Raw genomic sequence first — 15,222 nt, 5'->3', positions numbered from 1 at the left:
GTATGCTGTGATGGCAAATTAAGGCTGGAAACTGAAAGGAAGATTCGTCCAACCGGAACAGCACGTCTTTGCAAAGTGGCTGGTTACCAGCAGACCTCAGGAGAGGTAACTTCTTGCCCTTCCCTACGCCCTAGCTGCTAGACTAGGAATCCACAGGCAGGTTAGAGACATTTTCCCTCAACCACATCCTTTAAAACCGTGAACCTAACTAAAGATGAAAAGCAGTTCGTGCACCTATCCAAAGATGACAAGCAGTTCATTCCTACGTTTGGAAAGCATTATTTCTGAGAAATTCTCTTATTCTTGGCAACTGCTGCTAGCTGGCCCTGCCCTGGTAGGTTCCAAGGGACAATTTTAACTGCAAACATCCTCGGTCTTGGGAAGAACATGGAAGGGACCAAGCCTGGGATAAAGGCTGTAAAGCAAACAATAAGATAAGGAGGTCAGGCCCCGCCCGACCGCCTGCTCCTCCCGCAGGAGGGACCGGTCCTCGCCGGCTGGAACTCTGTGTAATCGGATCCTGTTGCCGGGCTGCCGCGGGGAAGCTTTTGGGCGTGGGACCGCGAGAAGCCGCTTGTAAACAGAGCCGGGCCGGGATGGTCGGCAGCTGGAGCGCAGTCGCTGGCGGTGAGGAGGGCGGGCTGCCGGGGTCGGGGTCCTGCCGGGGTCGGCTGCAGGCCGTTGGGGCGACGGGACCAGAGCCGCGGTGAGCATCCTCCTCACGGCGGCCTTGGGCGGGGAGGGGGACGGGATGACGCATCCCCGGAGCTCCCCGGGGTCGCAGGGGTTCTTCCCACGCACCGCTTTCTGTTGTATTTCGCGCTGGTGATAGCACTTCATTTGTGGGTGGCTAAGTGAGGAGGAAGACATGACCTGCTGTTTATTTTTTGTGAATCAAGTAAACGCAAATTGGAAAGTAGTTGAATAAGGTGATCCTGTTCTCTGCGTTGTTTTTAGTAACCCCTCCCCAGCGATCATAGAAACCAAACCCCAGTAGAGCTTTTAGCCCCAGAGAAACGCGAAGATTGTTCTTTCTATTGACTGAGCCCATTTTGAATGTATAGTAAATGACAGTACAGGACTAATGATAAATTGGTCTTGTATGAAAAGCTTATTAAGCTAGAAAACAAAAACAAAACAAACAAAACAAGATAAGGAGTCCTTGGGCCCATCCCTTAAGCTGGGGAAAAAAATGCTGATTTCGAAAGACAAATCGAGGCTGGGCTTACATGTATAGTTTGCAAAGCAAGGCGCCTTTAACAGGTTAAACAGATTGAGGTATATTATTGTAAACGTTATTTAGTTCCCCCTTCCTTTTTTTCTTTGATCCATGAAACTAGAAAGAAACTTCTGGGTTTTTCCTGTAAAATATTTTCAACAAATCATAATAAATTGTGACATGTACTTATACAGCATTATAGAATAGTACATGTTATAAGTGGTTGCTTAAAACACCAAGTAGTTTTTATTTCATTTACCTAAAGAAATACCGTAACAAAAATGAGGTCTTTAAAAGGTCAATATACATGTGTTACCTTGGTAACATAATCTAACTTCACTAGGAGTCAAGTATTAGGTTAAATTGACAAGAAGTGTGTAAATGTCATGTACCAAGAAATAACATCAATACCTTGTGTGTTTGTCTTTATAGTAAGTACTTTAACAATGCTATGGGTCTGGCAAGATCTTTAAAGCTTACTTCAGCTTAAATTCTTGTTTGGTCACTTTCTCATTTCGTCATCCTGGAAAGTTTACTCAATTTAGCTGTTTCCTAATCTGTAGAATGGGAATAATAGCCACCTCATCAAAGATTTAATGAGTATTAAATATGTATGTTTTTTTGAGAGAGTCTCTCTATGTAACCCTGTTTAGCCTGGAAATTGCTATGTAGATTAGGCTGGTCTTGAACTCACAGAGATCCACCTGCCTCTGCTGGAATTAAAGGCATGTGCCACTTGATGTTTTTAAAGCCCCTGGAACAGTACCTAGAATAAGTGTTTGATGAGTATATCAAATAAAAATATTCCACTACTGAAAAGCAGATGAATAATTGTCAAGTGTTCGGGAAGTCGTGGAGGGGGAAGTTCTTGTTGAATGGGTAGACAGCAAGATGAAAGACCAGTGGGGGTTGGGCTGCACGAGAATGCCTGGCTTAGTGGTTACCATGGTAAATTTTATGTTTTGAGTATTTTGCCACAATTAAAATGTCTCAGGTATCAGTGTTCACAACGTTATATGCTCAGAATTCTTTATTGCCACACAGCAGCCTCACTCACACTTGCCTTTAGTGCTGTGACAGTACGGCATGTGGTGTTTTATTTGGTAGAAAACCTGCAAACACATTGTTAAAATTGACACCCAAGACTCCGGGACAGCCATAGCTCCATCATGACCTTCTGCCAACTTTGTTTTTGTTTTTTTTCCTCTAATCCCCACAACCATCACATAGAAGACATGCCTACCTGACTATGTATGTTATAGTACATGACACACTTGAGATTAGAGTGGAGAGCTTGTCAAGGTGGATCTAATTGAAGAGTTCCCATAAAAGTGTAGAGCTTTCTATGACTGGGAAATCAAGAAGACTCAACATACTGTAGCTGATTTGAAGATGAACGATATCATTGACGAGGACTCTAGGCAGCCTTGAGGAATTTGGAAGGTATAAAACTACCAAGAGTGGCCCCCTGGCTGACAACCAACAGGAAGTTACCACAACCAGGATTTTTGTCAACAATCCAGATGACTTTGAATCTGGACTATTTACCAGAATTTCTAGATAAGAGTCCAGCCCACCTGAGCCAACACCTTAGTGACTATGAGATAAGTATTTTTAAAAAGCAACTTAGTGTAGAAATTTGTTGTGTCATAATAGAAAAGTAAAATAGAATCTAGCAGAAAATGGACAACAAAATTAAACACACTATTATTATGGAATATTCTCAAGGCCTCTGTGTTAAAGCCTCAGTCTCTTTAGAGGCATTTTGAAAGAATGGGACTTATGAGCACTAGAAGTCAAGAGGTCAACCCAAGGGGGTTGTGGGGCTCTGGGTCCTTCTGTTCTGTCATTTTGCTTGGTGCCTCATAACTGAAGGGCTTTTGCTCTGCTGTGCACACGGACCCTGGTGTGGCCCTGCCACAGTCCCCAATACAATGGGATCAGCTGGTCATAAACTGAAAGCTCAGAAACTGTGAGGCAAAATGAACCCTTTGCAAGTTGATTACTGTGGGATTTCCTGTATAGCCATAGAAGGGAACTGGAATTAAATAGCTAATATATTAACTTGAGTTCTTTCTGTTAATCAAAGGAGCGAACATGGGAACAACAGGCAATACTTTTCCAGCTCCCAAAGCACTATAGCTCTCAAAGAGCTTTAATTGTCACGTCAAGCAGTGTGTCACGGAGCAGACGTTCTCAAATGCCACGAGAGGCAGACAGTGCAGCCTTTCTGAAAAAACAGTGACTGAGTATGTAAAATGTCTCAGCAGTGCTCCTACCCTTTGACTTAGCAATTCTTCCTTTAGAAGTCCAAAGGAACTTGTGAGAACAGTTACGTTCATCATGATGCTGAGTGTGCCTTTGTAAAGAACAGACTGGCAATATTATAAATGCCCAGTAACAGGGGAGCAGTCACATTATGGTGCCATCAAAAGACATGACATAATGCAAATATCAAAAAGATATTTATGAAGGATTTTAACAGCGGAGAGGTTTCAGCCATTGCTAAGTGGGGGAAAGACAATAGAGAACTGTATCTGCAGTATGCTTTCAACTAACTTATATCTTCTTTTCCTCTTTCTTGTCTTTTTCTTCTTTGTTATACAGGGCTTTTCCCCCTGTTTATAAAATTGTTTATTTTGCCTTTATTCTTTTCAAAACCTGAACAATGTGTAGTCCTTTTTTTTTTTATAACCATGAAGTTCAATAAATGTTTCAAAGTTGTCTACATTATAGTGAATGCATTTTGAATCTAAAACCCTGCACTAACAATGGGAACAATAAATTCACAACTAATTTAGGTACAAAACAGAGAGAAACTTTCTGAAAACATTGAGGTAGAAAACAGAATACTGGATCACACAGGGTTTCTCAGTAGTGTGATCAGTGCAGACTTCTGTTGGAAGAGCACTCTTATTCCTTTTTTCTTACTCTCTTTTCCTTTTATAATTAATTAAGTTTTGTCTAAGATACGGTCTCATGATAGAGCCTAGGTAGGTAGGCCTGGAACTTGTGTAGCCCAGGTTAGCTTTGGACTAGTAGACTTGTTTACAGCCAGTCTGTCCTGAATTCTCATTTTATCTGAGCTAGTGAGCTTCCTACCTGGGCCTCTGGAGTGCTGCGATTATAGGCATGTTTTGCCGCCACATCTAGCTAAAAGCTCTTGTTTTCTTTAAGATGAATGCGTTTAGATGTTAGGTTAACAACCCTCTTCCCCTCCCCCTCGTTTATGTGTACAGCTAAGAAATAAGGGACTGAGGAATATGTAATTATTTGACAGAAAGGGAAAAGAAGAGCTTGTTATTAGGACCAGAAAAACCAAGCTAGATAGAGGCCAGCACCACTAGCTGTAAGCAGCCAAGGCTTGTGAGTATTGAATATTTATTAGCTAGCAGCCGCAAGGTGATCTCAGTATGTAGCCCTTTCAAAAGCTTTGGAGTCAGGTCCTGCATTTACATGTTTACAAAGCAGGCTGAGATTGATACTGTTAAACTAGTTTCAGAAGGTCTGATTTCAACCTAGAAAAGATTAGTAATATAGGCCTAGTTTTTAGGGTTCTTCTTTTCTAGACAGTTCTCAGGGGCATCAGGCTATGGCTGCTCCTTCTCTTTTCCCAGTGACTGGCCCCTCTTCTGTTTCACATCACCCTCACCCACACCCTCAGAGCAGTATCAAAAATGTCTGTCTTCACAGTGGCTCCTGGCCATTTGCTGGCTTGCATCATAGCAAATATTTACTCCTTGGAAGAAAAGTTATGGAAGAATACCTAGCAAGGAATTGCTGACTTTGTTTTCATTTTTCGTTCAGAGCTGGCATGGTATATGTGTTCTAAGAAGCCACACTGTATGCTAGCTTCTAGTGATTCAGAGGACTTAGTAACAAGTGTAATGAAGTGGGTGCCAGTAGCAAAGTCCATATACGATTTGCTCCTATCTCATTGGTACGTGTAGGTAAAAACAAATATTAAAGAACTCACAGCTTACTTTCCTGCAAACTATGCAGTAAAAACATGATTTGGTCAGTGCACATCATTAATCTTGTTGGCAGATGACAAAACTCAAAGTGAACACAGAGAGGCAGTGTTAGTGATTGATTGATTGTTGAGATAGAGTATCCCTGTGTAGTTCTCTCTGTTCTAGGACTTTCTATGTCCCAGGCTGGGCTTGGATTCACAGAGATCCTCCTGCTTCTGCCTCCCATGTTCTGGCATTGAAGATGTGCACCACTATGCCCAGCTGAGAGGCCATTTTATTGAGATGTCAAGCATATTGCTTTTATTAACATTTTTGTTAATTTGAGCTTGGTTTCAAATTGGATTCCCTAGTTATACACAACATTCATGAGTTAGGCAGGGGCTTATTTCTATCTAGCTATCTTGAGTAGAGTAACCAGTTTATAATTCAGTATAAACTAAAGCTGCCTTGTTCTGTATTATCCAGTGTAGTTATAGATAATTAGCTAATTGGGAAGTGGTAGACACACACTCTACTATGTGGTCTGTAGGTGTGATGATAACTTTGAACAAGACACACAGTCTTGTCTTTAGAAAACCTACCGTTTGTTAGGGAAGACAGAGAAGAAAACAGGCCTCTTTAAAGTAGTGTCTGACCTGATTATGGAGGCAATCAGGACCCTGTAGAGGAACATAAGGGCAGGTTCAAATGGGCCTAGGAAGTCAGGGGAAAGCGCAGAAGTCAGCACAGACCTGAAGGCTTAGATGCAGCTGCTGTGGGGTGGGGCACTTTGGGAGGAACAGTGCTGGTAGAGGTTTAGGATTGTGGCAGTGGGGAAAAAAACACAGCTTCCAGGCAAAGAAAACAGGGAGATTCTAATTCCTATAAATTCTTTATGACCGGAGATAGAATGGGATTGTGGTAGGAGCGTCCAGGGAAATTTAAGAACTAAGGGCTGGAAGGAAAGTGATGTGAGCTCTTCTGAGTAATGTTTATCCAGAAGGCAGCAGGGTTTTGATTTCAGAAAGCCCACTTGGGTGATAGATTTAGAGAAGTCTACCTGGAAGATGGCTTGTGGTGGTGACTGTACTACGGAGGTAGAGATATGACAATGGGAAGATTTTGCAGAGACAAAGGTCATAGGGCTTGCTAATTTGTATTGGTCGCTGGTGACTCAGCTAGAAATGCCAGAGTGGATATTCATCTTTATTAGGGGACAATGTACTTTGCTCTGTAGCAAATGCTTGAAGGAGGCAGGCTGGAGGGTAATTTGTGCATTGTAGGAATTAGGGCACATATTAAAGGCAGTTACATATGCCATCTATCTCAGGAGATGGAGAAGTTCTCCATCTGCCATGTGGATTGTAGCTAAGCCATGAACATGGGGAAGATCCTTAGGGAAGATGCTGCATAAGACTACGGGGTATTTATCATCTGAGCACAGGAGCAGGAGAGAGGAGCAGTCATAGGCAAAGGAGAAAGGGCAGGGGTGGCAGTGGATTCATGAGTGTCACACAGTGTGGCTATTTGTAAGTTGCACTCCTAGTGGTCAGTCAGATCTGTTGGAAGATGGTTCCTAGACTTGGCCATCTAGGGTTGGCCAGTGATCTTTGCATGTAAAGTTCCATCTGGTGCAGAACCACACTGCTTCTTGGAGAATGAACGGGGCAGTAAAATGTAGAGCCTGAAAGTGTCAAGGTCAAAACGTTTCCAGAAACTTAGAGAGAAAGGAGGGAAATGTTTCCTAGATCTGGACAAGCTTAGGAAGCATAGAGAGCCTTACTTACAGTTCTTGGTCAGGACAGTTTTTCTTTTTTGTTTTTACTTGAAGAACTTTTTTCATAGAGTATATTTTTGATCATATTCTTTCCTCCTAACAGATCTTCCTCGTCACTCTGCCCACCCCCACTTCAAGCTTGTGCCCTCTTCTCTGTCTCTGTCTCTCTCAATTCCCAAATCAGAAGACAACAAAAAAACCTAGTAAGATAAAAATACCAAAACCAGACAACCAGTGCATAGATAACAATCACAGTCACATTATGTCAGTGAGCTGCTCCTGAGTGTGGGGCCTGCCCTGGAGTGTGGTCGACATGCCCACGGGTGCTCCGCTGCAGGAAGCTGGCTTTCCCCTTGCCAGCAGCTACCAGCTACACATAGCTTTTTGGTTAGAGGTGAGATTTTGTGTCCACTTCCCCTTCTCTGTGCTGGGATTTTTGTCGGGTTTGAACCTGTGAACATCTTGTGCACCTACCACAGTCTCTGTTGTGTCTGGAAATATTTCCTTGGAGTCATCCACCACTCTGGCTCTTACAGTCATTCCACCTTTTCCCCCACAGATCTCTGACCTGGAGGGGAGGGATTGGATGAAGACATCCCTTCTAGGGATGACTGCTTCAAAATATCTCCCTCTCTGCCTGCTGTCCAGTGGGATTCTATTAATTCCACTCTACTACAAATGGAGGCTCTGCTGTGACTTATCTGAACCTGTCTAAGCTGTTCTGTTAAATCCTGCAGAGAGTGCACCACTGAACCCTGCCAGGTCAAGGTCACTGAGAAGCAGGTGCAGAGAAGCCCCTGCTGCCTTTAGCTCTGAAGAAGGAAGGCTTGAGTACATTAAGGTTTCTTTCCTTCCTTTTTTTTTTTTTTTTTTTGTTAGTGTATTATTTAGGGTCATTAATTGGCTTTGAATTGATTTGGGACTGTGCATTTAGTGTTGATTTTAATCAGGCCATATTACCCAAGACAAATAACTTGATCTCTTTAAGTTTCCATTTCCTTGCAAAGTGAAAATAATAATGATATCCACTCCTAAATAACTTGTTAGGAGGATTTAACCACTCAGTATTCACAAGGAGCTTAGCATAATGCCTGCCCTTTCATAAGTATTAAGTGAATACGAGTTATTTATAACTTGTCATGGGTCTCAAGAATTAGAAGAACTAGGCTTTACTTTTCAGCGTTTGTTAAGTCCATCTTCCACCTTTAACCTACATCCCTCTGTATTGAAAGGAACTTCTGCAGCATAGTCTTAACTTTTTTTTTTCCTTTTTTAAAACAGGGTTTCTTTGTGTAGCCTTTGCTGTCCTAGAACGATCTCTGTAGACCAAGCTGTCCTCGAATTTACAGAGACCCACTGCCTGCCTCCTGATATTAAAGGCATGCCTCACCACTGCCAGGCTCTCTGCAGGACATTTGTAAAGGGTTTAGTACAGTGGTGGGCAGGACTTTCTGATGTTGGGCAGCTTTTTAAGTGTTAGCTCTCACAGGTTTATCACTCAGTACCAGATCAGATCAGCCGAACGTCAGTCAGTCGTATCTATAGAGTTTATACACCATTGGGATTTGTTGTTTATTTGTTGGAATCAGGTTCTGTGGAGTCTGTTTGACCTCAAACTTATTACGTATGCTGTGGAGGCTGGACTTAAGCTCCTGTTCCTCTGTACCACGGTCCCCACCCTGCAGAACTGTTCTGAGAAAACCCATTTCGCATTAATGGTAATGGTCATAATTCGGTTAATTTAAGGGGCTAGGGAGATGGCTCATTGGTTACGAGTAGATACTGCTCTTCCTCAGAGTTTAAGTGCTAGTACCCATCTGGGGGATCTGACACCTCTGGCCTCCACAGGCACCTGCACTCACATACATGTACCCACACAGGACACCCCCCCCCCACTCACCACACTCACAGTTACAAATAAAAATGAATCTTAAAGAAATAGATAACTCCTACTACTCTTAGTGCTTAACACTTTTCCTCTGCCCTGTATGACAGGCAGAGGATTTTCTGGCCTCCACGTTGTCTGGTTAAGGTCTTTCTGTTGTTTGTCTTTATCTTTTCTTATCTTTGAAGTCAAAGAGTTTTGTCTGCCTTTGCTGGCTGGGCTTGCTTCCTGACTAAATTGGTTGGAGGCAGATTGATAGCCAAGGTCACTGTCAGATTAAGTCCTAAGGAGACAGGAGGCTTGCGGATGTAGCCTGTCACTGCTGAATATGTAGCACTTCAGATAACCAGCTGTGAAGCAAGCGCCTTTTCTTAGACCTGATCACTGGCCTGGACCTCTTGGGAAAACATTTAACAAAGACTCACTCTTGAATTTTAGCAGATTCATATATAACAGGAAGAAAGAAAAAAATTAGTCTTCTCATAATATTCTTTCTAAGCACCCTGAAGTTGGTAGCTTGGTAATGTTTTCTAATTGCATTTTGTATGTGTGTGTGTATGTGTGTGTGTGTGTGTGTGTGTTTATATTTGTTTCCTCTCTTTGTACATGTAATTCTTATTTGACTGATCTGTGCCTGAATACTAAGGACACTGTTTGTCTGTTTCCCCCAGTTGTTAAGCCCTTCAAGGGTAGATCTGGGCTTTACACCTCCACGGTCTAAAGTAGCACTCGAGCACTTGATGCATCCTTTTAGATTTTTTGAGAAATTACATAAACATTATCTACATTTGTGCTTCTTAACTATAAGGTGGTTTGGGGCAGATGTAGCAGGATTGCTTTTTTACAGAGAAGGCCCAGAGGTCTTGTATCGACCAGCCTGACTTGCTGGCTGTTACTCAATTGGGAATGTGAGTGTAAAGAGCCTTTTCCTGGGGTCCATGGATTGTGTTGTGCTCATTGCCGTATTTGTCCCACTGCTCGAACTGGGTGGCTCAGGGCTTAGCTTCAGACTCCTTACTTACAGTTCTGCTGCTGTGGCACCTATGAGTTTTAAGGTGATTTAAAAGGTTGAATTTGGGTGGCCCACAGGACTTGGTAATTAGACAAGGATTTCAGAACGTCTTTGTCTTCCCCATGGGACAATAGATGAGTCATGTGCCTCTTTCATCATAGCTGAAACAATCCTTTCACCTCTGTCTGCCGAGATTGTTCTAAGTATTTATTAAAAGGCTCACCAAGCACTCTATAAACCATAGTCTAAACTCTGTGTGTGGAAAATGAGTATTTTCAGTAAAACCAGTAATTTCCCCCACAGGTTAACTGAATTTTGAAGCATTATGCAAGAAAAAAATGAAAGAAACTCCAGCTTCTATTTAGAAATACTTCCAACCCTATTTGCGTTCAGAAAGTCTAAATAGTTCTATGAGCTGATGATAATCTTTAGGTCTGAAGGCACTTCCCTAGCCCTTTTAGGGTATGAGGCACATTTGGGGCTAAATACATTGCCTCTTTGTTCTGTTCGTTGTTGACATATGTCCCACTTTCAGCCCTCTGTGATTCCCTATTATAGTTAGGGGCTGATTCCAGCAGCATGGGCTTTGGCAGTTGTGGGGCTGCGAATTGAACTTAGGGCCTGGTGCATGCTAGGGAAGCATACTTAAGCTGATTGTGTAGCTGGACTCAGTGAGGACCACTTGGGCAGTGCCTGTATCTGCTGAGGAGACCCAGAAGGGGAGGAAGAGGGTATTGGGTGAGACTCAGTGAGCAGAAATAAGAGAGAAGTAAAGAGTGTATTGCCCAAGTGTATTAGTTATATTGTTGCTGTGACCAAATGCTATTAAGTGATAGAAGAAAAAAGGAAGGAAGGAAGGAAGGAAGGAAGGAAGGATTACTTTAGTTAATTGTTTGAGAGTATAGTCCATTATGAGATGTCATATCAGCAGGAGTGCAGAATGGCTGGTCACATTGCACTTTCAGCCAGGAAATAGACATGAAGTCTGACATTCCTTTCCCCTTCTCTGTTTTATTCTCTCTGGGACTCTGCTGCCCTTATTATGGGTATATTTTCCTACCCCTCTGTAAATGCCAACAGACTTTCCTAAATTCAGTTAAATTGACAGTCAAGATTAACCAAACCAGGGGCTGGAGAGATGCCTCAGTGGGAAAGGTACTTGTAGCTAAATGTCAGCATGATGATGACCTGAATTTTATTCCCAGAACTCACATGGTAGAAGAAGAGAAGTGACTCTGGTAAGTTGTCTCCAGACCTCCACACACACTGTTGAGGCATGTGTGGCATGTGTATGAATGCATACACATGTACACACACACACACACACACACACACACACACACACACACAAACACACACACAATACATCTTAAAAGAATCAATACCACCAGGAAATTTTGGGTGAAGCTTCTAGGGAGGACCAACACTGTCTAGGAAGATGTGGCCTTTGAAAATCGTAGCAGCTAAGTAATGAGGAGGCCCCTCGGAGGCTGACTGTAGGAGTTCCATGGCCTGTGGCCTTGTGTCAGGTTGTAGGGAATAAGTAGCAGACCCTGTCTCCTTTCCTCTTCTTCTTCCTCTCTCCTCATCTGCTTCCTCTTTATGTTCTATTTCACTCATGTTTTTAGGATTTGGGCTTAGAGAATGTATTTAAAGAGACAGTGGTACCCACGCTGTGTATATAGTCTTGATTCCTATTGCATGTGGGATAGAACCTCCCTTTACTATTCGTCTGCTTTCTCTGACTTATGATTTCAGACTGAAGTTTATTTTGTTTCATATCTGTCAGTATGTCCCAGAATTTCTATGAGCATTTATTACTATACAAATACTTTATATGAACTTAGTTGTAAAAGTAACTTATTTGCCTGAAGTAATTGTCAAGAGGCTTACTGCTGAATAAGCTCACCCTTTCTAGTTCTTTCTGAACTCTGGCTGGCTGGTTCAACTCTCAAACTCTGTCTCAAACTCCTCCCCAAACTGACTGATTCAAACTGGCTTCTCTTGGCTTCTACCTGAATTGCTCTGCATGGCCTCATACTAATTTGGACAATATGCTCTATCTTCTGGCTCCTTCTTATTCTCCAGCTTCAGTTACCTCTGCTGTCCTGCACTCAACTGCATGAACTCACGAAGGAATTCAATTCCACTGCACTCACCCACCCACTCACTCACTCACTCACCCACCCACTCACTCACCCACCCACTCACTCACCTACTCACTCATCCACCCACTCACCTACTCACTCACCCACCCACTCACCTACTCACTCACCCACCCACTCACCTACTCACTCACTCACCCACTCACCCACCCACCCAATCACTCACTCACCTACTCACTCACCTACTCACTCACCCACCCACTCACTCACTCACTCACCCACCCACCCACTCACCTACTCACTCACCCACCCACTCACTCACTCACTCACCCACCCACTCACTCACTCACTCACCCACCCACCCACTCACCTACTCACTCACCCACCCACCTACCCACTCACTCAACTGAACAGTCACTAGAGCTCAGAAATCTGCATGCCGCTGTCTTCTGAGTGCTGAGATTAAGGGCATGCACCATCACGCCTAGACCTAAATTTTTCTTGAAACTGTATACAGGCTGGTCTTGAACTCCCAAGAGCTGCTTGCCTCTGGCTCCTGGGATTACAGATGTGTCATCCCAGCCAGATCACACAGACCTAGAAGGGCTCTGGATGAGATCCCTTGCCAGAGCAGCCATGTTGCTGGATTAAAATTCCTCTACACTTAGTGCTCTTCTCACATCATAGCAGTTGTTTTTTATTGGAGTTTGGATACAAAGAGGCTGTTTCATGCTCACCCCAAGCCTTTAAAAATGGGGCTCTGCCTGAGTTCCAGGCTGTGTGTCTCATCTGAAAGCCGCCCAGTCCCCTGATCTGCTGCTGCTGGCCTGTCTGTTCCATCAGTGCATTTATGTTATCTTTGTGATAGAGCACCATAAAAATTGACACACTTCATGGTTCAAAAAGGCCCTTTTGCTGGTCAGGTTTTCTGGTGGCTCCATTACATTGTGTAACTCAGAAAATTCCCAGTCAGCTCCAGCTTTAACCAAAATAGAGAGCATGTGAGAGCCCTGAGTACTGTCCACCACCCTTGTGGTCACCCTGGCTCTCACTTTACAAATCGATTGGAAGAGGCAGGTTATCTGAGCTGTCTCTGCAGTGCTTTGCTCTTTCCAGTCCAGCACACGTTAGCTTCTGACGTCACCTGGAGGAAGTTAGCACCTTTGTCAGGCAGCTCAGGAGGTCAGGCATCCACCCGTCCTTCGCTAGTGTTATTACTCATACCTGCTAGGGCTGCCAGATTCCACTGCTTAATTACCCTGGCCTAGTGAGATTTCCTGGTAAGAAAATAGCAACACAGTGACTCTCCATCCTGCTACATCTTGGTACATGCATAGGATTCTTTGGTTTGAGCTCTTGATTACCACATTGACAAATGGGCCTCAATTTTTCTTCCTATCTTCAATGGAAAAACTATTTCCGTTTGTAGAAAAGGTATTCTGTAATTGGGGCTGGTGAGATGGCTCAGCTGATAAGAGCACTTGCTGATCTTCCAGAGGACTGGGCTTTGGTTCCCAGCACCTACATGACAGCTCACAACCATCTGTAATTCTAGTTCCAGTGTCCTTCCCTGCCTCTTTGGGTATCAGATATCCATGTGGTATATGTACATATATACAGGCAAAATACTCATATATGTATAAAAAAATTAAAAACCTAAAAAAATCCTATATTTCACTGAATTTGAAAGACAAATAGTATTAAGTAGTTGATTTTGATTTCTGACCTGGACTTTGTCTTTCCAGGGAGAGATTGGGAACCTGTGGTTGATGAAGGGGTAAGGTCCAATGGAAGCTTCATGGAGGCTTGTGTTGTTAAAGGCATGCTGGAACATCTAACTAGTGAATGAGCTACATGCAAAGCAATTTGATATTAGTGACTGTAATGGCTCCAGGTAGCTGAGTAAGGCACCCAGAGCTTAAATGGTTTGCCACAGGCCACCCAGCAAGTGTGTGGTTGAGCCAGATTTAGAACAAGAGTTCTAATTAGCTCTTGACTTCCAGCTTTGTGCTAAGTCTCACCACTCTGCACCGTCACCCTGGAGTTCACTTGTCAGAGGAAGGGACACTCCATGTTTGACCTGTCTGCATGTGTTTATTTAGTTAATTCAAATCCAAATAAGATAGGTCTGTAAAAAGTATTCAATAGTAGACACTGAAGTCTGCTCAAAGAAAGTAAAGTGCAAGGAAAAGACAAATTCCAAAAAAAAGTAACTCTAGAAGAAGGATCTCCTAAAGATAACAATGTTTTCTATGGGAGGGCAAGGGATTGTGCTGGCCATCAAGTTCCTCAGAGCTTATGATGGAATTTGAGAGAATGGCTGGTCACTTTAACACAATACAGTAAACCACAGTTGTAGTGAGAGCCTGTGTAAATGGGAAAGGTTCTCTAGCATAGACAGAAGCAGGGAGGACTAAAGCAGAAGGTGGTGGTGTGGGTGATGCAGATAGGCCTTGAAGGGCTACATGTATTCAACATGTATCTGAGTGCGTGCGTGCGCACACGTGTGTGTGTGTGTGTGTATGAGACAGAGAGAGAGAGAGAGAGAGAGAGAGAGAGAGAGGTGTTAATATATTTCTAAAGATTTATTTATTTATTTATTTATTTATTTATTTATTTAATTTATATGAGTACACCCTTGCTGTCTTCAGACACACCAGAAGAGGGCATCAGATCCCATTACAGATGGTTGTGAGCCACCATGTGGTTGCTGGAAATTGAACTCAGGACCTCTGGTAGAGCGGTCAGTGCTCTTAACCACTAAGCCATCTCTCCAGCCTGAGACTTTTATATGCTTGAGCAAAAATGAGCATACATTCCTGGGCTCCTAGAGCTTATTTTGATGGGGAGAAGAAAAACTAGCATTAAATCAGTAAGGAAGTTAAATGAAAATATTAAAATATATTAGCTATTTAAGGAAAAAGGTGATTAAGGTTTATTCAGACATGGTAGGCCCTGGTAATGGTACATACTTCTGGCATGACTTGATGACAGTGGCACTTCCATTTTGTGTTATTCTTTCTCAAAACATGTAGCTTAGGTTTAATCATGAAGAAAATATCAGAACAAACAAAAGCCCACATCAGGGAGGTGAAAGATGGCTCAGTTGGTAAATGCATGCTGTACAAGTGCAGAGTCCTGAGTCTGGATCCCAAGCAGCTCTGTAAAGCTCTGGACGTGATCCTTGTAAACACACACGCACGCACACACACACACACACACATACACACACACGCCTGCTGGGTTTGAAATGGTAGATAGCAAAAGGAAT

General features: G+C 43.0%; 1 protein-coding gene across 3 annotated transcripts in view; it reads left to right on the top strand.

The window, feature by feature from the left end:
* Positions 1 to 498: 498 nt before the first annotated feature.
* The window catches only part of Plekhm3 (pleckstrin homology domain containing M3), a 169,282-nt gene continuing 154,558 nt past the window's right edge, over positions 499 to 15,222 (top strand). For 2 of the 3 annotated variants that reach the window (XR_015047129.1, XM_021171504.2), the window contains exon 1: positions 499 to 627. The gene's annotated coding sequence lies outside the window, so the exon portion shown is untranslated. Of the gene's footprint in view, positions 707 to 15,222 lie in introns of all 3 variants that reach the window. The other variant, XM_029477337.2, reaches the window with a different exon arrangement.

This window comes from Mus caroli, unplaced genomic scaffold, assembly GCF_978045245.1.
Source record: "Mus caroli unplaced genomic scaffold, Mus_caroli_1 scaffold_1, whole genome shotgun sequence".
NCBI classification, from domain to species: Eukaryota; Metazoa; Chordata; class Mammalia; order Rodentia; family Muridae; genus Mus; species Mus caroli.
This window is presented reverse-complemented; position numbering and strand designations above follow the sequence as displayed.